Below are 25,510 nucleotides of genomic sequence, written 5' to 3'. Positions count from 1 at the left end.
AATGAGGATAAAAGAAAGAAACTGGCAAAATGCTGTAAAATACTGTAGAAAACAACAAAATGTATTCATCACAGTAAGCTCAACCAAGCTTTTATGATGCCCTTTTGTTGTCTAAATTAGAAGTCTTCCAGTTAGTGAATGAAATGAGACATTAGGGAGAATTTTCTAAAGAGGACAGAAAGCAAAGTTTACAGTTTAACACATATAAAGCAGTAATACTCTTGTAGTAGTCACCAAAGGTGCAAGGAAGAGGCAATTCTGATTTTAGATGGTGATTTTTGACAGTGAGAAATACAGGGAACAAATGTACCAGTTGTTTGAATAATGCTGATGATTATGTTTAGGGAACATTGTTAGAGATAAGAATCGTTTTTACGTTTAAGTATTCATTTACAGAAGAATGGTTCACTGGATGATGAATAGGTTGCAGATTAACCAATTTCTTTTAACTCTGTGCACCTAAATTTAACAAGGATTTTGGACTACATGAAATTCATAAAAGCCTGAATAAATCATCCCTGGGACTGGCCAGTAGCTGGGCAACGTTAGTGGCCATGGGAGTTGTTGTTGATAAAATACTGGATAGCACTGCATTTAAAGGTAAGTCCTTTACTAAAAACCCCTTGGACTGAAAAATCAAGAATTTTGACATTTTGGAATGTGATCTCTTGGTTGATATTGATAATAAATCATTGCATTTGGTAATATTCAAGGATCTAGCATTAGAAAAGGTCAACAAAGAATTATTTGAAGTTGTTCACTATTCTGCTGGGCAAGTAAGATTAGCCAAAGAAATTTTGGCTGTGATTTTTATCTTAAATTTTTTATAAATTGTTTCTTAGGTTGGTATCGCTATTGGGGTGATGATGGACTCAACTACGCACATGCTTTAATAACAGTTTAGGAGAAAGAAATAGTTTACAAGTCAGAATTTCTTAAGTTTATTGTTATGGTCAAGCATTAGATTTTCAATATTTTTATTTTGCGGAGAAATAATGCAGAGTTTAAAGATGTTCATGTCTTTTCGGAATGGGTCATCAGATTTCTTAGAGTTCATCTTTTATTGTCATAAAATAGTGATAATTTCTCTTTATTTAAGACGATGACCAACTAAAATGAAAATCTTTAAAAAGTCAATGCAAAGCAGCACATATCTCAGATATGATAGCATCTACCTGGGCCATAGTGCTGAAAAGCCAGTATGACAGATTCATTTGCCTCAGAGAAAACAATGGATGTTTCACAAATGCAAGTGAACTTTTAGCAAAGAAATTGTGCTCTAGATGAAACCCAAGGACATGTTGTCTTAAACAGTGGTTGAAGTGAAAATAGGCAGACAGACAATTTATAAGATTCAGAGAATTTCTGATGCAACCATAACTGATACAAATGTGTGAAAGAATTTTCTACAGCTATGGTTTTAAATAATTCTTTTGATGAAACAGCTATTAAAGTTATTAAAAACACCTGGAAAATCATAAGAGTTTTTTTACAACCTGAGTAAAGTAAGGGGTGTTTCTCTGTTTCTGCACAGAAGAAGTAAATATTTTAAGAATATTTTCAGAGCAGGTAGAATGCTTTGACCCTTAAGCTCCTGATAGGTCTAATGGACATGTATAAATACATAAGTACATAAGAGATAACAGTTATAAAGCTGGTATGTCAAAGACTGCAATTCTGATGGTCCAAAAGAGTGTTTTGGAACAGAGAAATAAAACTCTGAAACCACTAAACTATAAATGTGGGGCATGCAGTCAGTGTACATGTAGGTTCATAGGTGTATACTAGGCTAATGACCACTAGGGCCCTTATAAGCCTATCCATGCAACCCAAATGTCACCCACAAATTCGATTTATATAGGGGGTAATTTACTGACTGCCTCTGTCCATCAGAGACATAGGTGCGAGACAGGAGTGAATTTCTGATTACTCATCCATTGGTCCAAGGTGCACTTAAACAGAGATAGGGAGGAACCCTGCTTCACATGGATGGGGAGTCTGTTCCAGAGAATGGGAATTCTCTGAGAAACATATCTGTCTCTCCAACATGTCCTATTAAATATCACAAGCAAAATTTAGGTCTTCTAATCTAGTAGTTATGATGTTGTTGCAGATGTGCAAAAGGTTAATCAAAACCACCGTAACAGGTACAAGCAAGCAAAATCTGAGGGTAATGCTACTCGATGCTAGAAGTCTAAACCTCAAAATGCATTCACTCGAGACACTCCTTAAAATGGAGAACATCGACATCTGTGCAGTGACAGAGACCTGGTCAAAGGCTCCAGAGAGCACCAGTGCATTACCAAGCTATAATTCATACTACACATTTCGGCCACCTAACCTGGACTGAAACACTAAAGGTGGAGGTGTGTCCATATTCATTAAGGATATCCACACCTCCAGGTTAGTTGCTCAACATAATGCATCCAAGATTATCCAAGTGCAACTAACTCTGGGCAAGACCGCAATCCAAATTGTAACTTGCTAGAGATCCCCCACCAAGCCAAAGGATTCCCACTCCTCATTTCTTGATACACTGGAAAATATTAGGGTGCAACTCAACACCCTAATAATGGGCGATTTCAACTACCCCACCATTAACTGGGAAACCTACTCATGTACCAACTCTTTTGGTCAACGTTTTCTGGAAATCATAAATTCTAACACCTTGGATCAACTTATCCACACCCCCACCAGGGGCAGCAATATCCCAGACCTGGTCATTACCAACATGGGCGACCGGTGTTCCATACCAGAGGTTAATTCCTTGTTGGTCAGATCCAACCACAATCTAATCACCCTAGACATCCACATCCCGCCCCCACTCCCCATAAGGGAAACCACCATAAAAAAATTCTCCAAAGCCAACTTCACGCTTCTTAAGACAAAAGTGGCAAATGTCATGACACCCATGCAGATGGACAATAGAGGTACAACTGCTGAATCCTACACAAATGCACTTTATAAGCACTTACACGAGTGCATGGATCATGCTATCCCTAACAGAACCAAAATGCTATCCTCCAAAAAAAGGAAGCCAATCTGGTGGTCCCCTGCCATAAACAAACTATACAACAGAAGAAAGAAACTGTTGCAAAAAAGAGTAAAATCCCATGATTGGAGGAACTCCCTGGTCAGCCTCCGTAAGAAGCTGAGATCCCTCATAAAATCCTCCAAAGCTAGTTACGAAAACAAAATTGCCACTGATTCTAAAGACAATCATAAAGAATTCTATAGCTATGTCAAGAATCTCAATGGCAACACTCAGATCTGCTCTGAGTTACAGCACAATGGCACTAAATATACAGAACCAACCGATATTGCCAGCATCCTGGCAGGTAGGTTCAGTGCTAACTTTACCCCCTATCACCCCTAAAGGGACCATATTTATACCGGAAGAATGCAAAGTTCCTGTAATCACAGCTGCACAGGTAAAATCCACACTCTCCAAAGCCAAGAACACAGCATCCATGGGACCTGACAAAATCCCAGGTTGCATTCTACATGAACTACAGAATGAAATGGCACCCCACCTAAGCACCATGTTCAATCATAGCCTCACCTCAGGCTTTAAGCCCACTGAATGGCGCACAGCAATAGTTATCCCACTCCACAAAGGGGGAGCCACCACAGACCGCGGGAACTACCGCCCCATTAGCTTAATGAGCCTGGTCTGCAAGGCTGTGGAACATATCATCATGGAACTTATAAAACAAAGACATTGGTAACCTCCAAACTCTGGACCCCACCCAGTTCATGTTTGTAAAAGGCAGATAATTTCTCTTAAACCTGATTGACTTCTTTGAAGCAGTCACCAAAGCCATAGACGAGGGTAAGGTGGTTCACACAGCCTATCTAGATCTTGCCAAGGCTTTTGACACCATCCTGCACTCTGGAATTATAGATAAACTCACTAAACTAGGTATAAATCCCTATGTCACAAGATGGGTTGCCAACTGGCTCACTGACAGAACCCACACTGTCAAAGTAGCAGACTCCAAATCCGACTTCAGACCAGTGACAAATGGAGTACCACAGGGTTCATTCCTGAGTCCTCTCCAGTTCGGAATCTACTTTTCTGAAGTACAGGCTAACACAGAAGGTCTTTGTCTAATGAAGTTCGGAGATGACTGCAAACTAGGAACCATAATTGAAACTCCTAACAATGTGGACATCCTACAAAAGGGCCTCACTGAGACAGATGCCTGGTGTCAAAGCCATGGCTTCAAGCTCAGTACCAAAAAGTGCATTGTCATCCCCTTTGGTAAGAACTTTGTACCCATGAGCTACCACATAGGTGGTAGTCTACTCAACACCGGAAGTATGATAAGAGACCTTGGGATACAGGTGGACTGTAATCTCTCCTTTGATAATCACATTGCCACAGTAGTCAGGAACTCCTGCTACGTGGCACACCTCATCATAAAAGGGTTCAAATCCAGGAAAAAAAAGAGGTCATTGTTCCCCTCTACTCGTCACTCATTAGACCCATTATAGAGTACAACGCACCATTTGGTATGTACCTCACAAGACATCTACAACAACTGGAAAGGCCACAAAAATATCTCACAAAGAGGATTACTATCCTCAAACAGATGCCCTATGCAGACCGTCTAAAAAAACTCCAGCTTTACTCCATTACATATCACCTACTCAGGGCGTTCTCTGCCTAACATATAAAGCTATGTCAAACCCAGAGCTGTTGGACATGCTCCACTTAAAGAAATCCCAATCCCTCTGAGCTACACACTCTAGGGACCTAAACCTTGTCACCACAATAAACAGAACATGCTGGAGGGATAGATTCTTGTCCCAGAGACTTCCCATACTCTGGAACAGACTACCTATCTATATCAAACAAAGCTCCTCATTAGCACTCTTCAAGAAAAATCTTGATGATTGGATGGGAAATAGGAAATTCACCCTGGGGATCACCTCTGTGGCTCTGCTCAACAGGGGCACAGGAAAATAATTTTCTTGGGTGGCAAAAGCCAGGGTACCTTTTTGGCTAGGCTTATATAGGCCCTAGGGCCAATAGCCTAGTACCTACCTATGAACCTATAAAGAGAGTCTAGGGATTACTTGTATGTCAGGCAAAGATCACCTCTTAGAAAACTATATGATACTGAGTAAAGAGAAGGGGCTTTGAGGAGGTCCGTGTAAAACACTGTATTTTCTCCCTGTATTCTTGCTGTAAGTAACCTTTGTGGATGTTCCAGTAGCTGCATGTGTCTGGTCAGGTACATACCTAAGGGGGGGTATCATACTCTATGATGGGTCTGATGATGGCAGAGTACAGTGGGATAATGACCTCACTGGACCAAGATACCATATGCCCTTGCTTACAAGTTGAGCAACATAGAAGGATTTCCTTACTACCTTGGACACATGTTGGACGAGGGCTAGATTACGACCTACATGAATTCCCAAATCTTTAGGGGAGTTTTATTGATGACATAGTTATATAAGGTGGCTGACTTTCCAAAAGGTACTACAATACATTTCTTTATAATGAGGTTGAAGCCATGGCTTTGGCACCAAGTGTTTTTCTGTGTTAGACCTTTCTAAAGGGTGTTCTCTTATGGGGGATTCAATGACTGCAATCATTTGTAAATTCGGTTATCCAGAGGCCTTTGACATTGGCTTTTGACAACCAAGACATAAATGCCAAAGAATAGTGGGCCCAGCACAGAGCCCTGGGGGGATTGCACTGGTGACTGTCCTCTCTGTGGAGGTGACGTCACCAGTTCTATCTTTCTGGGTCCTATTGGTGAGCCAGCTAGCTTTCCAATGTGTCACAAAGGGGTTTATGCCTAGTTCTGTAAGGTTGTTGACAATACCCAAGTGGGGCATTGTATCAAATGCCTTAGCCAGATCTAGGTAGGCAGTATGCAAAGTTTTCCCCTCATCCATTGACTTAGTGGCCTTTTCAGTGAAGTCCACCACATTCAGTAAGCATGACCTTCCTTTGACAAAGCCAAACTGGGAAGGATCCAGTGTCTGGATGTCTCCTATGTCCTTGTTGATAATTTCTTTAATAATTCTTTCCATGGATTTGCAAATAAGATTAGTCAGACTAATGGGTCATGTAGAACAGAGTGTGTGTGCTGTCTCTTTAAGGAGCATATCAAGGACTGAACGTGCATATATAAATAGCGGGTACGAGCTATACAAGTTACCCAAGTTAAAGTTAATAAGCTTCAGTCCTGATGTGTTTGTACATAATAAAGCTGCCTGAACAGACCCCACAAAGACTCGTCTATTACATCCTGACTAGACGAGTGAAAGTTCTTTCGCTTCCAGAATCTGTTTAAGGTCCTCGGTTATGAAGGGGATGACTGTCACAGTCCTCAATTTATGAGGCACAAAGGCTGTTTTAAGGCTATAGCTAAACAGTGACTCCAGGGATCCTGATTTAAGTCATATTTTAGACTGTTCAGGAGGCAACCTGGGATGTTATTGCAGCTCACTGAGGCCGTGTTTTTGGCTTTAGCAAGCAAGGCCAGTACATACTCCCTAGCTACAGTAGGACATTTTTTGATGGGTGGTTGGGGTGAGAGGTGAGGTAAAGCTGGAACTGAATTTGTCCACTAACAGGTTTGCTATATTCCCAAGCTCAGTGAATGTGGCACCATTAACCACCAGTTCATCGCATTGCTGTGTGCTGCCCTTGAGGTTTCTGACATGGCTGAAGAAGGCCTTATGGTTACGTTTCACCTGGGGGGAGTACCTTAACCTCAAAGTTGGCTTTGTGTGACTTAATTAGGCCTCTTAGTTGCTTATTTAATTTGATGAGTGAGTTTTTAACTTTATGGGAGTTACCCTTCCTGATTTTTGCCATAATTGTTTTCCTTTTGTTGTATATCCTGTATAATTTGGGATGCCACCAGCGTAGTTTGTTTCTAGGGCTAGTCCTGGGCTTTCTTCTGGTAGCTACAGCAGCTGCTATGCAGCCATTGACATGGCTGTACAGAATTTCTCAGAGCAATTCAGCATAGGCTGCTGTGTTCTCTGAGTTAGGAGGGGTATTGAATTTTGACAAACCATCACATAATAAAAGGTAATTTGCCTAGAAATTGTTCCAAATTGTTACTGTTTTTAATGCGATTACAAAGTTGATTTTGATGTAGAAGTAGACAGCTTTATGGTCAGATTTTACTGGGGAGGATGACACATGAGGGGAGGGGTGAAGCAGTCTCTCATATTTGTGAGCATGAGGTCCAGTATGTTGGAGCCTCTAGTGGGCATATTCAGTATTTGATTAATGGTGATTTTTTTATGAAGTCCAAGAATCTCTGTGCCAATAGATTTGAGGCTGTGTAGGACTCCCTGTCTACAGAGGGTCTATGTTAAAAAAACAAACGGAATAAATTTTGAATGCTCCGATGAGCGAAAACTCATATGATTGACATTGATATTGTGAGATCGTGGTACAGTGAAGCTCGGAAAATTTTCCCTTTCCTCACTGTAGTGCGATCTCGGAGTTGGAATATATTTTTTAGGGGGGGTGTGGGGGACGCCAACCCCACAATAGCTATTTTGATCATATGACTTTTTGCTCATTGGAGCATTCGAAATTTATTCTGCTCGTTGTTTTAACATAGATTCTCTACAGAGAGGTAATTAAAGTCTCCCAGGAGTAGGGTATTAGGTTGGATGTTAAGTGTCTCAAGTACATCCAAGTATGCATTGTAAGCTTCTTGGAACATAGAGTGTGACCCATAGTTGGCTAGGATATGTTATGGGATTTTGTCTGTGGTGATCTCCATATGGATAAACTCCAGCACATCATCTTGTCTGACCACCTTAGAGGTGTGTTTGTTATTGTTATATTGAAACACCGCCACCTTTAGCTATTGTCTATGCAACTACTCATCTAAACGTGTGGAAGGCTCTGAAACTTTGTACTGCCAGGGTATTCTCTGCCACTTTAAACCATGTCTCAGTAACTGCACAAATGTGTATATTCATGAGTGTGAGGAGGAGTTAGAGGGAGTGAAGTTTTTTTATTTAAGGTCCTGGTATTGAACAGTAACTCCTTGAGGTTCAGTTGAATTGATTTTTGCTATGTTGGTAGGTTTGTCAATTTGGCATGCCTAAAAAAGGTGCTATGGGGTGGATAAAGTTTTAGCCTGTATTTGAAAGCCAAGAGGGGATAGGTACAGACCATCCTTGGCAAAGCAACATGTTCTGTTAATCATGTCCTTCCAAGCTGACAAATATTAGATCCCCTTAGAATGACACCAGAAAGATAGCCAGTTGTTGAAATTAATCATTTTTTGCTTATATTATGATATCATCCTCTGTGATAGTAATATGCTGAGACACATAACCTGAATGCTCCAGAATATCTCTCATTATATATTGTCCAGGGAGGTACATCTCAGGTCATTTACACCCACATGGACTATGATGGACTCATACTGGTACCTATGAAGTAGTGGCTTGAGTGCATGCATGATGTTGCAGATCCTTAGGTTCACAGGTTCATAGGTTCATAGGTTCACAGGTTCATAGGTTCATAGGTTCATAGGTAGGTACTAGGCTATCGGCCGAAGGGCCTACATAAGCCTAGCCAACAAGGCTCCCTGGCTTACGCCACCCAAGAAAGTTATTTTCCTGTGTCGAGCAGAGACACAGAAGTGATCCCCGGGGTGTATTTCCTATTTCCCATCCACTCATCAAGATTTTTCTTGAAGAGTGCTAATGAAGAACATTGCTTGACATAGATGGGTAGTTTGTTCCAGAGTATGGGAAGTCTCTGGGACAGGAATCTATCCCTCCAGCATGTCCTGTTTATTGTGGTGACAAGGTTTAGTTCCCTAGAGCATGTAGCTCGGAGGGATTGTGATTTATTTAGGTGTAGCATGTCCAACAGCTATGGGTTTGACATAGCTTTATATGTTAGGCAGAGATCATCTCGGAGTAGGCGATATGCTACGGAGTAAAGCTGGAGTTTTTTGAGGCAGTCAGTGTAGGGCATTTGTTTAAGGCCAGTAATCCTCTTTGTGAGGTACTTCTGTGGCCTTTCCAGCTGCTGCAGATGTCTTGTGAGGTACATTCCAAAAGGGGCGTTGTGCTCTATAATGGGTCTATTGAGTGTTGAGTAGAGGGGAACAATTACCTCTTTTTTCCTGGATGAGAACTGTTTTATGATGAGGTGTGCCACATAGAAGGACTTCCTGACTACTGTGGCGATGTGACTATCAAAGGAGAGACAACTGTCCACCTGGGTCCCAAGGTCTCTTATCACACATTTGGTGTTAAGTAGATTGCTGCCTATGTGGTAGTTCATGGGTACAGAGTTTTTACCAAAGGGGAGGACACTGCACTTTTTGGCATTGAGCTTGAGGCCATGGCTCTGACACCAGGCATCTGTCTCAGCGAGGCCCTTCTGTAGGATGCCCACATAATTTGGGGACTTGACTATGGCTCCTAGTTTGCAGTCATCTGCGAACTTCATTAGACAGAGGCCTTCTGTGTTAGCCTGTACTTCAGAGAAGTAGATACCAAACAGGAGAGGTCCCATGACGGAACCCTGTCGTACTCCACTTGTCACTGCTTTGAGGTCAGATTTGGAGTCTGCAACTTTTACAGTGTGGGTTCTGTCAGTGAGCCAGTTGGCAACCCATCATGTGATATAGAGATTTATACCTAGTTTAGTGAGTTTAGCTATAATTCCAGAATGGGGGATGGTGTTGAAAGCCTTGGCAAAGTCAAGATAGGTTGTGTGAACTATCTTACCCTCATCTCCGTCTTTGGTGACTGCCTCAAAGAAGTCGATCAGGTTCAGGAGGCATGATCTGCCTTTCACAAACCCGAACTGGGTGGGATCCAGAATTTGGAGGTTACCAATGTCTTTGTTTATGAGTTCCATGATGATACGTTCCATGGCCTTGCAGACCAGGCTTGTCAGGCTAATAGGTCGATAGTTCCCGGGATCAGTGGTGGCTCCCTGTTTGTGGAGTGGGATAACTGTTGCTGTGCACCATTCAGTGGACATAAAGCCTGATGCGAGGCTATTATTGAACATGGTACTTAAGTGGGGAGCCAGTTCGTTCTGAAGTTCATGTAAAATGCAGCCTGGGATGTTGTCCGGTCCCATGGATGCTGTGTTTTTGGCTTTAGAGAGTGCAGCTTTTACCTGCATAGCTGTGATTACAGGGATTCTGCATTCTTCCTGTATAGATATGGGCCCTTTAGGGGGTGAGAGGGGGTAAAGTTAGCACTAAACCTATCTGCCATGATGTTGGCAATATCAGTTGGTTCTGTAATTTTCTTGCCTTTGTGCTGTAACTCAGAGTATATTTGGGTGTTGCCATTGAGATTCTTGACATAGCTATAGAATGCTTTGTGGTTGTCCTTGGAATTAGTGGCAATTTTGTTTTTGTAGCTAGCTTTGGAGGATCTTATAAGGGATCTCAGCTTCTTACTGAGGCTGACCAGGGAGCTCCTCCACTCATGGGATTTTTCTCTCTTTTGCAACAGGACCACCAGATTGGCTTCCTTTTTTGGAGGATAGCGTCTTGGTTCTGTTTGGGATAGCACGATCCATGCACTCGTGTAAGTGCTTATAGAGTGCATTTGTGTAGGATTCAGCAGTTGTAACTGTATTGTCCATCTGCATGGGTGTCATGAAGTTCACCACTTCTGTCTTAAGAAGCATGAAGCTGGCTTTGGAGACATTTTTTACTGTGGTTTCCTTAATGGGGGGTGGGGATGGGATGTGGATATCAAGGGTGATTAGCTCATGGTCGGATAGGACCAACGAGGAGTTGGCTTCAGGTGTGGAACACCGGTCACTCATGTTGGTAATGACTAGGTCTAGGATATTGTTACCCCTGGTGGGGGTGTGGATAAGTTGATCCAGGGCATTGGAGTTTATGAATTCCAGAAAGCGTTGAGCTAAGAAGTTGGTACACGAGTAGTTTTCCCAGTTAATGGTGGGGTAGTTGAAGTCACCCATTATTAGGGTGTTTGGTTGAACCCTAATATTTTCCAGTACATCAAGAAAAGAGGAGCGAGAATCCTGGGGCATGGTGGGGGATCTATAGCAAGCTAAAATTTGGATTGCAGTTTTGCCCAGAGTTAGTTGCACTTGGATAACCTTGGATGCATTATGCTGAGCAACTAGCCTGTAGGTGTGGATATCCTTAATGAATATGGACACACCTCTGCCTTTTGTGTTTCGGTCCAGGTTACATGGCCGAAACATGTGGTATGAGTTATAGCCTGGTAGTGCAGGGGTGCTCTCTGGAGCCTTGAACCAGGTCTCAGTCACTGCACAGATATCGATGCTCTCCATTTTAAAGAGTGCCTCGAGTGAGTGCATTTTGAGATTTAGACTTCTAGCATTGAGTAGCATTACCCTCAGTTTTTGCTTGCCTGTTCCTGTTATGGTGGTGAATTTGTTATTTGAACCTTGTTTAGAAAAGGCACTATAGGGGCAGCTAGAGCCTTAGCCAGTATCCGGAATCCCAGGGGTGACAGGTGCAGGCCATCTGTGGCAAAGCATTGTGGTCTGTCGACAATGTCATCCCAAGCAGACAGATACTGGATCCCCTTAGAATGACACCAGAAGCTTAGCCAATTGTTGAAGTCAATCATTTTGTCCTTGTACTGTGGTATAATTCTGGGTGATGGCAGAATGCTATTCAGGGCTAGGGTCATACCTACCTGGGCTACAAGATCGGAGAGCTCTTCCATGTCTCTTTTCATGTAGTCCAGGGAGGTACATCTCAGGTCATTCACACCAACATGGACAATGACTGAGTCGTATTTGTACTTGTTGTGATGTGACCTGAGTGTATGCATTATGTGGCAGATCCTGGCACCCGACAAGTAGCCTACAGTAACTTTCTCTTTGTTTAGCCTGGTGAGTGTGACATCAGTGTGCCTGACTATAGAGTCACCTATGACTAGTGTGTTGAGTACGCTGTTTTGCCTTATTGGCTGTGGTTGAGTGGCACACTGAGTCTGTGGGCTATGTGTCATTTGTGTTGTGTTGGGGGATGGAGGTTGCTTGCATTTCTGATTTGGAGGTCTCTGTTGCTTAGACAGATTATTATTGAGAGCCTCTGCAAATGTTTTTGTGTTACTATGTGTGGATTTTGGTGGTGTAGATTTAGTGAGACTATGTGATGAGTGTGGTGTGGTGCAAATGTTTACCTTCTCCTCATGACTGTCAAGTTCAATCTTGGTTGGAGAGAGCTTTACCTCCAGTTTGGCTAGATAAGTGCATCTCTCACAGGTTGTAGTAATTTTGGGTGGTAGGAGGAGAGAGTTGTCTGTGTACATGTATCCTGGCTTCAGATCAGCACCCCCCATTGGGTGGTAGGAGGAGAGGGTTGTCTGTGTACATGTATCCTGGCTTCAGATAAGCACCCCCCGTTGGGTGGTAGGAGGAGAGGGTTGTCTGTGTACATGTATCCTGGCTTCAGATAAGCACCCCCCGTTGGGTGGTAGGAGGAGAGGGTTGTCTGTGTACATGTATCCTGGCTTTAGATAAGCACCCCCGTTAGCGTCTACTTGTTTAGCCTGGTTAGGGGGGGGGGCATCATTATATCTTACAATGGAGTCCTCTGTGCTGGGAGTCCTGGGAAGTGTCTTTGCTTACCTTAGGGGCTTAGTGTTTGGGGCTCCATTGAGAGTGACAGTACGTGGCGGTGTTAAGCATTGTTTTTTTTGAGGGCCTTTGCACTTGCTGAGGGATAGCTTTGACAACGGACAGTCTGTGAGACCTTTGTTGTTTAGGAAGATTGTGTTTAAGTACCTCAGCATATGTAAGTCTATATGTGTGTTGTGTGCTGTGTAAGGTGGGTGTTGTGTGCATGTATGCATGAGTTTATCCTCCAGTGTCATTGTCTAAGCACACCTCTTGCATACTGTGTCTGGTTCTCTAAGGATTAACTGGCTGTTGGTAAACATGAGGTAATTGCTACATTGTCTCAAGATGTCCATCCGTATCCACCAAGTTAGGAAATAATGAATAAGGGGAATACGGGGTGTTTTATTGGGATACATTATGGCAAACTGCACTAAATTCTACTAACTTTAATGTTTACACAAAAATTAATTCTGCTAAATCTGTAGGTGCTGCCACTCAAGGCCCAACTAACTGCTCTAATCTCATCAAAGCTAAGGTGTTTACTCTGTATTTACTGACTTACAGAGTACCATTTTAGGGACCATTCTATAGGGACAACTTGCTTTCTAGCTGTTTGCTACTGTAGAGGGCACTGCTAACCAACAGAAATGCAAAACATTTCTAGCAGTACAGGAAAAACAAAAAAACAACTAATGAGCCCTTTGACTGATAAAATGTCTGCACTACATGTCCTTTTTGTGTGTTTCACAGCTCACATAGATGAAGCAAACATTTCCTGCCACAAGATGAATAAACCATTTCTTCCTAAAGTAAAAACACAGTAGAAAAAAAGGTGATTTCAAGACAGTCTTACAGTAGTAACTGTGAGGAGAAGAGCAATTGTGTTACAAAACATAGAGTGAAATGCACACATAAAAGCAGGGAACAGTAGCAATCAATCAAAATAACTTAATTGTAATTTAGCAATCAAAGATACTTAACTTTGCCTGGATTGCACTGGATACAAACCAAACACTTATGGAATGCAGGCTAGGACTACAAAAGCTTTGCTGAACTCTAGGAAAATGAGCAGGACTCTATGTAGTAAAGGAGGGTTACTCATGAACAATACTAGTTTTCCAGGTGGGCACCCAGTGTCATGGGTCTATGGAAACAATGGGTTGGAAGAGTACATAAATACCATACAGGTCTGGAGAACCTTCAGAAGGAAAACCAAGAACCAAAGAAAACTGAATGCTAAGATGCAGGGTCATACTCCACACAGCACTCCATGTATTTTCACATTTATGTGTTTTATTAAAAGTGCCCTTTTTATTCCCAAAGGACACTATTATGCATGTCTTGGAATTTAGTGTTAGTCCAGGGCTCTGACACCAGTTGTTTGTCTGGGTCAGCCCTTCCTGGAGAGCATTTGTGTCATCAGAATGGAAGTCGTTATAAAGAGGGATGAGGGGTGTATTTCCCCCCATTTTAAATAATGTTAATGAGACTTCCGGCTCCCCTTGAATGAGACTCCAGACTCCCCCCCTGGAATGTGAACGAGTGGAATAAGATCGCTTTTATTACTACTTATTATTTAGATACTCCGGCTGTTACTGAGACTATCAAAAATAATTGGAGGCTGCTTTTAAGTGTGCCAGAAAATTTAGACAAGATAGGGTCCAAGCCGACAGTTGTATATAAAAAGGATAAAACTGTTAAATACTGCTTGGAGAATGGGGTAACTGATGGAGGTATCTCCGGAAAACTAGGCACCTACAAATGTGTGGCCTGTCCACAGTGTAGGCATATTTTGGTGAGTGACACTATTTGTACTTGACATGTCAAATATGTGGCTAGAGTTTGCTTCAATTCCACTTCAAAAAAATGTGGTATACGTGGCCCAGTGTCAAAATTGTCCCTGTTTTTGCGTGGGGAAATCCTGTAGGAGGTTGAGGGACCGAATATATGAACATTTTTCTGATACTAGAAAAGGAAAAAACAACTAATGCCTTATTTAAACATATTTCATTGAATGCTACCCATAAAGTTTGTTTTTTTGTGCTTGATTACCTCAAGAAGGACTCACAGGGTAAAATCATAGATGAACATTTGGGTTTAATGAATTACACTGGCAGTTAAGATTAAATGCAATGGTTTATCCAGGTTAAGATATTATGATGTTAAGTAATAATCAACAGTTTTAATCAAAGTTTTTATTTAGTTTATTAAAGTTTTAAAAGTTTTTTTGTTGCATATGTGCATGGAGAGGAAACTGTATGTGCATTCAGTCATGTGACAAGCTTTTAATGATTCATTTGGTGTTTTAATTATATAAATTGAAGATGTTTCTAATGTAATTAGTTCTGCTGAAGTTCCACTGAAAGAGGAATGAAAAAGCACTTAAGTGTGAATAAAGTTTGGATAAGAATTTTGTTTGCCTACCTATTCCTGCCCACAGGGGTTCTGGCAATTTTTTTTTTTTATGAGTCGTACTTGTATTTCTGGTTCAATGACATGAGTGCGTGCATAATGTATCTAATCCCGGCCCCTGATAAGTAGCTGACCATGACTGTCTCCTTACTCAGCCTGGTGAGGAGGACATCAGTGTGTCTCATGATGGCGTCTCCAATTACCAGAATGTTGGATTGTGTGGTAGCTTGTCTTATGGGCTTAGAAGTAGATGCTCATGAGAGTGGCTGTATGTATTGATGAGGGTGTTGATTTGAATGACTGCTTTCTGGGCTGCTGAGGGTATTTGTTGTGTGTACTTCATCTAGGTGGTCTTTAGGTTTTAGGAAGTTTATATTTAAGTGCCTCAGCATATGTGGTTCTATATGTCTGCTTTGAATTGTGCGTGATAGGTAGAGCATGTGTACTACTGACAACCTTATTGACATTAGGAGTACTTTTATGTGAGAGCTTTGCCTGCAGTGACATTGTGTAAATACATCTCTCACATACCATATCAGATTGTTTGAGAATTAACTAGTTGTCAGTAAACATGAGGCAACTTCCACATTGCCTCAGGATGCCCATATCCATCAAGCTGGTGATGGAGATAGTGGGAAAGTTCATATCCATGGCAACAGACCCTTTTTTTATTGATTAGGCAGTTGGAGTGAGAATATAAAGCAATGTTAGGAGCATTCAGTTTGCAACTCTGGGGAGTGTACTTGTCACTGCAGACTACCTGTCCTTTGTGCAACTGGGTACTGGTGAAATTTCAATTGTACTTTTACAGAAAAATGTCACTCAAGGTGTCTGGCTCTGTACAGAGCACTGCCAAACACTTGAGGAGAAACTAATAAGTAGACCCTGAAAATTTAAGGATGAAGTATTTAGGCAGATATTCTGAGGTTAGAAATAAACAAATCAGTACTTGCTGAAAACAATTAGCTTGACAAGAATGATGAAAAGAGGGGAGTCTTGTGAATGGCTACTGTCTGGCTACTACCAGTGCTCATCTCAGCACAGCTTCACTCTGTTGGGCTACAATGCTCCTTTGCTTCTTCTCTCACTAGAAGCAAAACATTAGCACCAAATCCCAAGATGAGAGCCTGTCTGCTGATCCACAGTCTTGTCACAGATGATGCAAGGGTCTGTAAATTTGTTGTAGCCATTTCCTGGTAGATTCCTTGAGTAGCAACAAGACCAATCAGAAACATCAAACAAAAACACTCACTGCCCAACCAGAAAGAGTCAGGAATCAATGCACTCTGTTCCTACTCTCACCAGGATCAGAATATCGGCACATATTCCAATCTGTCAACTATAAAGCAGTTATTAGGCTTTCTGGTGATCAGCAGTCTCCTGGAAATAATGTCCCTGTACCCCTTTCACAAGAGAAAACAGAAGCACTAATCCCAAGATGACTACCGAGAGGTAGAATGTGGGGGTCTCCAGTAATTGGTGGTCTTGCAATAGATGTTGTAGATTTTAAAAGTAAAATGGAAAAAATGGGTTACTATCCTAAGCACTGCAGTGTGCACTAAGCAGTGAAATATAAAAGACAGGATAACTTAAGCTTTAGCTGTCAAAGTGGAGAGCCACTAATTTTAAAAGAAAAAGACAGATTGGAAGGGGTGGGCACTTCTATGGAATACAGTGGGATGGCCAATAAATTTAAATAGTTGAAGGGGAGTATTTCACAAAATGATTTTATGCTTACTCACAAAAGCCAGTGAAAGGGGAGAGGGAAGGAAAATGTGGTCAAATTAACATAAGAGGCAGGCAACTAGAAAGACAATTGAGTTTAAGTTTTCATATGCAATTAAAAGCGGAATATAAGTACAACACCGTGTAAAGAAAACAAATCACATAACAAAATAGAAGGAGGCAATAAAGTAATACAAAATACAAGAAAGCAAAAGAAAACTAACCTTTCTCTCACAGCAAGTTGTGGCAGAGTCTGGGTGAGATTTTCTAGTAAAGCTACATTAAGTACACAAGTATATACAACAAATGGAGATGCATAATTCATGGATTGGACTGATGCTGGTGGAAAGGCAAAAAAAAAAAATAAATAAAAAAGCTGGGGTGAAGATTTACTACAAATAACAATGTGCTGTCCTAACCCTGACATCCATTGGGACCACGCTGACCCCAAGTGAAAACCAGCAACAAGTGGTGGCCACCACCAACCCCCTGTCCACCCTATTCCTAATCATTGTGTACAGCATCCTAACATCAGTGATGGCTCTCAGATGGCTCCGCCCAACCCATGTTTGATTGTGTCTGCGTCATTTCACTGAAACACACTTCACTGAAACTCATTTAGTTGAAAACTCATTTCACTGAAATCAGTTGCCTGAGCACAATTCACTAAAAGCTCATTTCACTGAAAACTCATTTGACTGAAACTAATTTCATTGAAAGGTACATGTCCTGCTCTCCACTGTAGTGCGATCCTGAAGTAAGTATATATAGTAAGGGGGTGCCCCCTACATTGGGGGGGTGAGGGGTGAAGCCCCCCACATAGATTGGGTATATATTATCTTCTGGAAAGAGTTATTCATTCAAGTTGTAAGTGTCCATGTCTATTGTTTCCAATGTTTATGCCCCACACCCCCCAATGTGGGGGGTTGTGTCCCCCTTACTATATATACTAACTCCAGGATCGCACTACAGTGGGGAACAGGGCATATACCTTTCAACGAAATGAGTTTCAGTCAAATGAGTTTTCAGTGAAGTGAGCTTTCATTGAATTGTGCTCATTATTTTGCAGTTGTTTAGTTATATATAGTTATTATGCAGTTCATTTTAGTCTATGTGGTGGCGAGTAGCCTGGTACTTCAGCCACTGAGTGGCACACTGAGTGATTTATATAGCTATGGTCAGTGTAATGGTCACTCATAATATGATACCTCAATGTTAATGAGGTACAAAATAGTTCTGTTTAAGAATCACATCTCCTTGACATTGTGTTCGGTGGCCAAACTGGGGTGCTAGGACTAACCCCCACATACTACTACCTCTAAGTGAACTCCTTCTGTTACTCCAGTTACTCAGCCAGGTACTGACTGAGTGGTCATCAGTGCTATGGACCTCCACAAGCTGATCAACATCCCAGCAAGAATCTCATCTTTTAAGGGTATTATAACCAGCTAGTTGTGAGAATGAAGAGTATGTGTGTGTGTGGGTGTGTGTATATATATATATCTATCTATATACACCCTGGATCCTGGATTCACTCCCGTGCTCTTTAGCACATCGGGCAACGAGCATCCTTCAGCATTCATTGTTTCTGTAGCAGGTACGGGTTTTACAGGATTGGGTTACTAACCCAAGGCCCAACCCTCCTCAGAGGGTGAACCACACACACACACACACACACACACACACACACACACACACACACACACACACACACACACGCACGCACGCGCACACACACACACACACACACACACACACACACACACACACACACACACACTCACACTCACACCTACGGCCAATTTAGAGAGTCCAGTCCACCTACTGCATGTCTTTGGAATGTGTCAGGAAACCGGAGCACCTGGAGGAAACTCACATGAATGCAGGAAGGACATGCAGATTCCGCACAGAAGGAACTCCAGCTGAGAATCGAACCAGAGAACCTCTTGCTGTGAGGTGACAGCACTAACTGGTACACGACTGTGCCATCCAAATAAACCCATAACATCTAATTTCATAAGATTGAGACCAGAGCATCTAAAACCCAAAACATCTAAAACCCATAACATTGAATTTCATAACATCTAACAGTACAAATCACATGAAAATAACATCCCTTTCATATATAATGACATATAATGACACCAAACTACCAAACACACTTTTTACTATGTTTCTGCAGGGGGGCTTGATACAGTGGGGTTAGGAAATTAACTTTTTCCCACTGTTGTGCGATCTTAGAGTTGGTATATTTAATTTACGGGGGTGTGTGGGTGGCGGAGCTCCCCCACATGGGGGGTGCAGGGGGGCTTGCCCCCCTGCAGAAATGTAGTAAAAAGTGTGTTTGCTAGTTTGGTGTCATTATATGTGGGAGGGGATGTTATTTTCTTGTGATCTGTAGTGTTAGATGTTATGAAATTAGATGTTATGGGTTTTAGATGTTCTGTTCTCAATGTTATGAAATTAGATGTTATGGGTTTTAGATGTTTCAAAGTAGACCCACACACATATATATATATATCTATATATATATATATATATATATATATATATATATATATATATATATAGATAGATATGTATATATATATATATATATATATATATATATATATATATATATATAGATAGATATATATATGAAATATAATATATACATATATATTATGTTACTAACTTCTTGTGTATTGTCCCAGTCTCAAAAGTCATCCTACTGTATGCAACTTTGACCCCATGATGTTGAACTTATACACTTGTTTCTTGCCTGCCTTCTCATCTCACGCCTACATGTACCACTAATGACATTTCTCCTAATTATGTATATTGTAGTTCTAGCATGTTGGCTCTTCTCACATTGTAAATGTTATTTTTCTTTGGCTTCTCCTTATGTATAAACCCCTGTACAGTGACTGTTTATTTCTATTCTCTGATTGTATATTGTCAATTTGTATGTATCTTAGCCTGTGTGTAATCATGCGTACAACGTTTAATGCTATTACTGAATTTGTCTGTATCTTAGCCTGTGTGTAATCATGCGTACAACGTTTAATGCTATTACTGAATTTGTCTGTATCTTAGCCTGTGTGTAATCATGCGTACAACGTTTAATGCTATTACTGAATTTGTCTGTATCTTAGCCTGTGTGTAATCATGCATTACAACGTTTAATGCTATTACTGAATTTGTCTGTATCTTAGCCTGTGTGTAATCATGCGTACAACGTTTAATGCTATTACTGAATTTGTCTGTATCTTAGCCTGTGTGTAATCATGCGTACAACGTTTAATGCTATTACTGTTGTAGAGCTTTTCTCCTTGGGTCTCCGCTGAAAAAGGGCTACTAGCACAGTTGGACTAACCCGGTTAACAAATGTCAAATAAATAAACACATTCAAAAACTGAGAAAACTAATAACCTCATGCATATCAAAACTAGCCCTAAGTGGAGACATCCACCCCAACCCTGGCCCTACCATCTCCAACCCCAATCCTCATAATCAGTCTAGAAACCACAACTTCTCCCATATTACAGCCAATAGAAAGCCAAGTGACTTCCTTCTACTAAGCCTAAATATTAGAAGTATATCCAACAAAGTCCATGAACTCCATGCCACCATAGACTTGTACTCCCCAGATATAGTCATCCTGACAGAAACCTGGCTAAAACCTCACATTACCAGTGAGCAAATACTCCCTACAGGTTACGGCATACTAAGAGTAGACTGGCTAAACAAGAAAGGAGGCGGTCATCCAGATCTTAAAATCATCAGCTCCACAAATAGGCAATGAAGAAATAATATATACCAACCTCAAAATAAACCAAAACAAAGCCATCAACATAATTGGATGCTACTTCCCACTTGGCCAAAACATCCCTCCACTAGAAAACCTCCTCAGCTGGTCTACCCACCATCTCCTCCAAGAAACTATCATTTTAGGTGATTTCAATATTGACTGGCAATCCTGTTCTGGCAACCATCCAACCCATCATGTAAACCTTCATGGCTTCACCCAACTAGTCCAGTCACCAACCAGGATAAATAAAAACTCCAGCAAGCACACTACCCTGGATTGGATACTAGTCAGTAAGAGCCCCCATTCATATATAACAGGCTGCTTATCAGATAGCCTCAGTGATCACACCTCAACATTCCTACTCAAAAAATACCTATACCAAGCTAAACCTGTCATCTACCGTCAAATACGTAAAAAACTAAACTTTAACCCACTCACATTCATCTCATCCCTCAAAGAATGTAACTGGCATCCTCTATAGCACCTCAGTCTTGATGACGCAGTTGAATTTTTTAATACTAACTTCCTGAGCATCCTTAATTACCATGCCCCCATAAGACTTTCCAGAACCAAAGCACAACTCTCCCCATGGCTACAGAAAACCACTAAGTCAGAAATGAAAAACAGGGATAAAGCCTGGGAGCACTGGAGCAAAACCAAAACCCCCTCAACTAGACAGAAATTCCTACAACTACGCAATAGAGTCAAAAAGCTAATAAAACAGGACAAATTCCAATACTACCAGTCTGCCCTAGACTCCTCCCAACACAGCCCCAAACAATTCTGGTCCTCCATAAACTCCATCCTCCACCCAGGTAAAGTCAGTACCCCTCCTCCTAACATCCCTCACTCCTCAGAAAATATTGCTACCTCATTCAACATACACTTCACACAAACCATACTATCACTAGCTAAACAACACAACCCCCTCCCCTCCAACCCACACCTTCAACTAGTAATCTCCCCACTGCCTTCTCTTTTTCTCCTGTACCTACCTCCAACATAAAAAACTCTTAACTAAACTTAAGCTCACCAAATTAGCAGCAGACAACCTCCCAAGTGAATACCTACAAATCGCAGCTGATGCTCTGGCCTACCCAGTATCCATCTTGATTAACCGATCTCTGTCAGAAAGTTACATTCCCACTCTGTGGAAAGTATCTCATATAATTCCCCTCCACAAAGGCGGACCCTTCACAGAACTAACCAATTACCGCCCCATAGCTATTCTCTCTCCACTCTCCAAAATACTAGAGAGATGCATACACTCTCAGGTCTCAGACTACCTCCTTTCCAATACTCAGCATGGTTTTCGACCAAACCATAGCACCACCACTGCCTTACTCTCCTTTACTAACACTATCCTTCAGCATAAAAACAATGGCTATCTCTCCTCTGCTACTTTCCTAGACCTATCTAAAGCATTTGTCATGGTCCCACACAAACAACTTATCTCTGTCCTCAATAACTTATCCTTCTCTCAATCAGTCACCAACTGGTTTCAGAGTTACCTGTCTGACCGCCAACAATCCGTTGTATGGCAGAATGACATATCTCCCCAACTACCTGTCTCCATAGGGCATCCCCAAGGATCCATCCTTGGACCCCTACTCTTCTCTGTTTTCACCAATAATATAGCCTCTGCCACCAAGCATGGCACACTCATACAATATGCAGATGACTCAACCTTCATCTGCTCAGCCCATTTCCTACCCAAACTGCAAAAAGTCACACAGGAAGCCTTTTCCTCTATTGTAACTTGGTTATCCGGTGCCCAATTAATATTCAACCCAAACAAAACTAAACTACTCATCTTCCAACCCACCAAACATACTCAAAACAACTCTCACTTTAACATCACAGCAAAAGACAACACCACTATATACCCAACTGAACACACCAAATTGCTAGGAGTGGAAACAGACAATAAACTAAAATTTGACATTCACATATCCATGACCATAAAAAAAGTCCACAAAAAACTAGTAGCGTTATACAGAAATAAGCAACTTCTCACCAAAGCAGCAAAGATTTCAATAGCAAATTCCCACCTTATCTCCACCCTACTTTATGCCTCTCCAATATATACCAACCTAAGGCAATGTGATCTAAACAAGCTAGAGACCTGCTACAACAAAATCGACAAATTCACCACAGGGGCATCCTACCGTAGTCACCACTGTCTCTCACTTGCTGAACTGGGCTGGCTTGAACTCCCTCACCTCCTTCAATGGTATCAACTCTCACTCGCCCACAAACTAGTAAGCCATCCACTAAGTGTCCCATTCCTCCAGAATCTACTCCAACCCTATCGCACCACCAGACCACTAAGCTCCAGCAACAAAAATCCCTTGCAGATCACTAAAGCCAATAACTCTGCTGGTGAAGCACTATTCTCTTGCACCATAGCCAAATTATGGAACTCCATCCCATCCACAATTACCTCCATACCATCATGCACCCACTTCAAAACTTTACTAAAAGCGCACCTAAAAACATGTTGGCTATGCCCTTACAACTCCCACTCTAATATCACCCACCCCATCCAACCACTACCTTTCTTTCCACTCCACTAACTACCTTGATTATAGCAAGCTCAGATGCTCATAAGCCTAGTACTTGTTATACAGCAGGAACTTCTTATTGTAACATTTGTTAATGTCTGTTATGTACTTCACAGATAAAGATTCTAGTTGTCTACTGATGTACTATGTTCTTCATCTATAAATACGTTGTAAGTAATTGCAATGTTATATTGTTAATCGCTATGTAATTCAATGTAACTACTGTCTGTTTATTTTAACTGTGGAGCTTTTCTCCCTGGGCCTCCGCTGAAAATGGACCTACGTCCAATCGGACACTCCCGGTCAACAAATGTAAATAAATAATAAAATAAATAAATAAATAAAATGGTTTACTCTCATTTTATTGAAGTGGACTTGGTCGAAACCCCTTTGTGCAAAGTCTGAAACTTGAACATTGAAAATGTTGAAGTCTGATATTGCCAAAGTACAAATCTCGCCCCATATTAACGCTTGTTCCTAGGTTGAATTTGGAATGCATTTCGGCTATACTGGAATTCGGCAATGTGACTTTTAGTGGATGTGAGTCAAAGATACAATCATTTGACTGAATGATAGTAAACCATTTATATATATATATATATATATATATATATATATATATATATATATATATATATATTTATATATAGATATGGTTCTACCTGACATAATCAAAACTGCAGAACACCGACAACGTAAACACCGGCACCACATAATCGACAGTGCATAAACACGAAACCTCACATGCCTGACAATGAAATAACCGACGGTACACAAACACGAAACCTCATACACTGCACACACCACAATAACAACAATCAACAAACAAAACACATCCCCTGTCCAAAAACCACACACACAACACAATCACACCACAATCCTTATAAACCCACACTAAACCTCACATACACAACTATCTACAACCCTAACCCAAACCCTAACGTCCATCACTATCGCACACTCAGCTAACCCGCGCCCTAACTCTAACTCACTTAACCCGCCCCTAACCCAAAGACTTTCACTACCGCACACTTACCTAACCCGCGCCCTAACCCTAACTCACTTAACCTGCCCCTAACCCAAAGACTTTCACTACCGCACACTTACCTAACCCGCGCACTGACCCTAACTCACTTAACCCACCCCTATCCCCACAGACCGTCAATATCCACACTTACCTTACTCGCACCCTAACGTCCGTCACTACCGCATACTTACACAGCCTTTTCCCATGTCGGCATCCTCGGCGTCGGTGCTTTCATCCGTCGCGTCGGTCTTCTGCATTGTCGATCTTCTGGCGCTCGCAATTCGCTTGTCGGTGTTCTCCGCTGTCGACTATCTCAGGTAGAACCATATATATATATATATATATATATATATATATATATATATATATATTTTTATATATATATATATATATATTTTATATATATATATATATATATATATATATATATATATATATATATTTTTTTTTTTTTAAATACGTTTGGCGGTTATTACAGAAGATTACAGCTCTATGCTTTGAATAAGCTGCTTCATGTAGCCACAGCTATAGGGTTTGATTTCTTCCACTTCTGTTTGCCTACTGCATGACTCTGAGCAAGTCAGTCGATCAGACAGGAAACCCTGATTTCCCCTGAAAAGCGCACTTGTCTCCAGTGGGTTTACCTGATTAACAAATATGTAAAATAAGTATTATATGCTAGACTTGCTAAAAAGGTATTTCTTACCTCTCTTTAAATGAGTCTAATGTATAATTGCACTTCTTGTAAGCATCCCATCTTTGGTCAGTATTTTATACAGGGATGCATACATTTGGATACATGTTTACAGTCCCCACAATACATTGTTGAGTTTGCAATTAGGTTAGTTGTGGAATGTGCATTGGTATTTTAACGTTATTCTATTTTAAGCTGCAAAATAAAATGACTCTGTTGTGATCATTTTGAAGGCCAACACTGACTGCCAGTTTGTACTAAAACAAACTGAGCAAATTATTATTTTAAATTTGCCACTGGACTATTTGTTTTGGTTGACCGGATCTTTTTGTAGTGGTAGCTAAGTTAACCTTTACTATAAAGAATTGCTTTAGCAAATCAAATGACTCATTTGTAGGTCAGTTTTTATAACGGATGTATAAGATTCATTAACAGTTAAGAAATCAGTCTGTAAGGAAAAGTATGGACACAAATATATTACATAAATGTAAGTAAATACTTTATAGGATTGTTTTCAAAGGAAGACATCATAACTGGAACCAGTTTTACTGTTATACTAAAACAGTGTTAATGTTATACAGTTATACTATTTAAACAAACAATTACAGTTGTTTGGAAAATGAACATTTTGTTTTACATATTAAGGTAGATGACTTGCTAGTTGTGTCTTACATTCACCAGTGCAGAG

The 25,510-nt window shown here is 41.0% G+C and overlaps 1 protein-coding gene across 4 annotated transcripts in view; it reads left to right on the top strand.

The window, feature by feature from the left end:
* MLC1 (modulator of VRAC current 1) overlaps nt 1-25,510 on the top strand; it is a 789,519-nt gene that overhangs the window by 407,811 nt on the left and 356,198 nt on the right. The window lies entirely within an intron of this gene.

The sequence above is a fragment of the Protopterus annectens genome, chromosome 11.part0, assembly GCF_019279795.1.
Source record: "Protopterus annectens isolate FY-2018-M chromosome 11.part0, PAN1.0, whole genome shotgun sequence".
NCBI lineage: Eukaryota > Metazoa > Chordata > Ceratodontiformes > Protopteridae > Protopterus > Protopterus annectens.
Note: the sequence above shows the minus strand (reverse complement) of the source record. Positions and strands in the feature narration are given on the sequence as shown.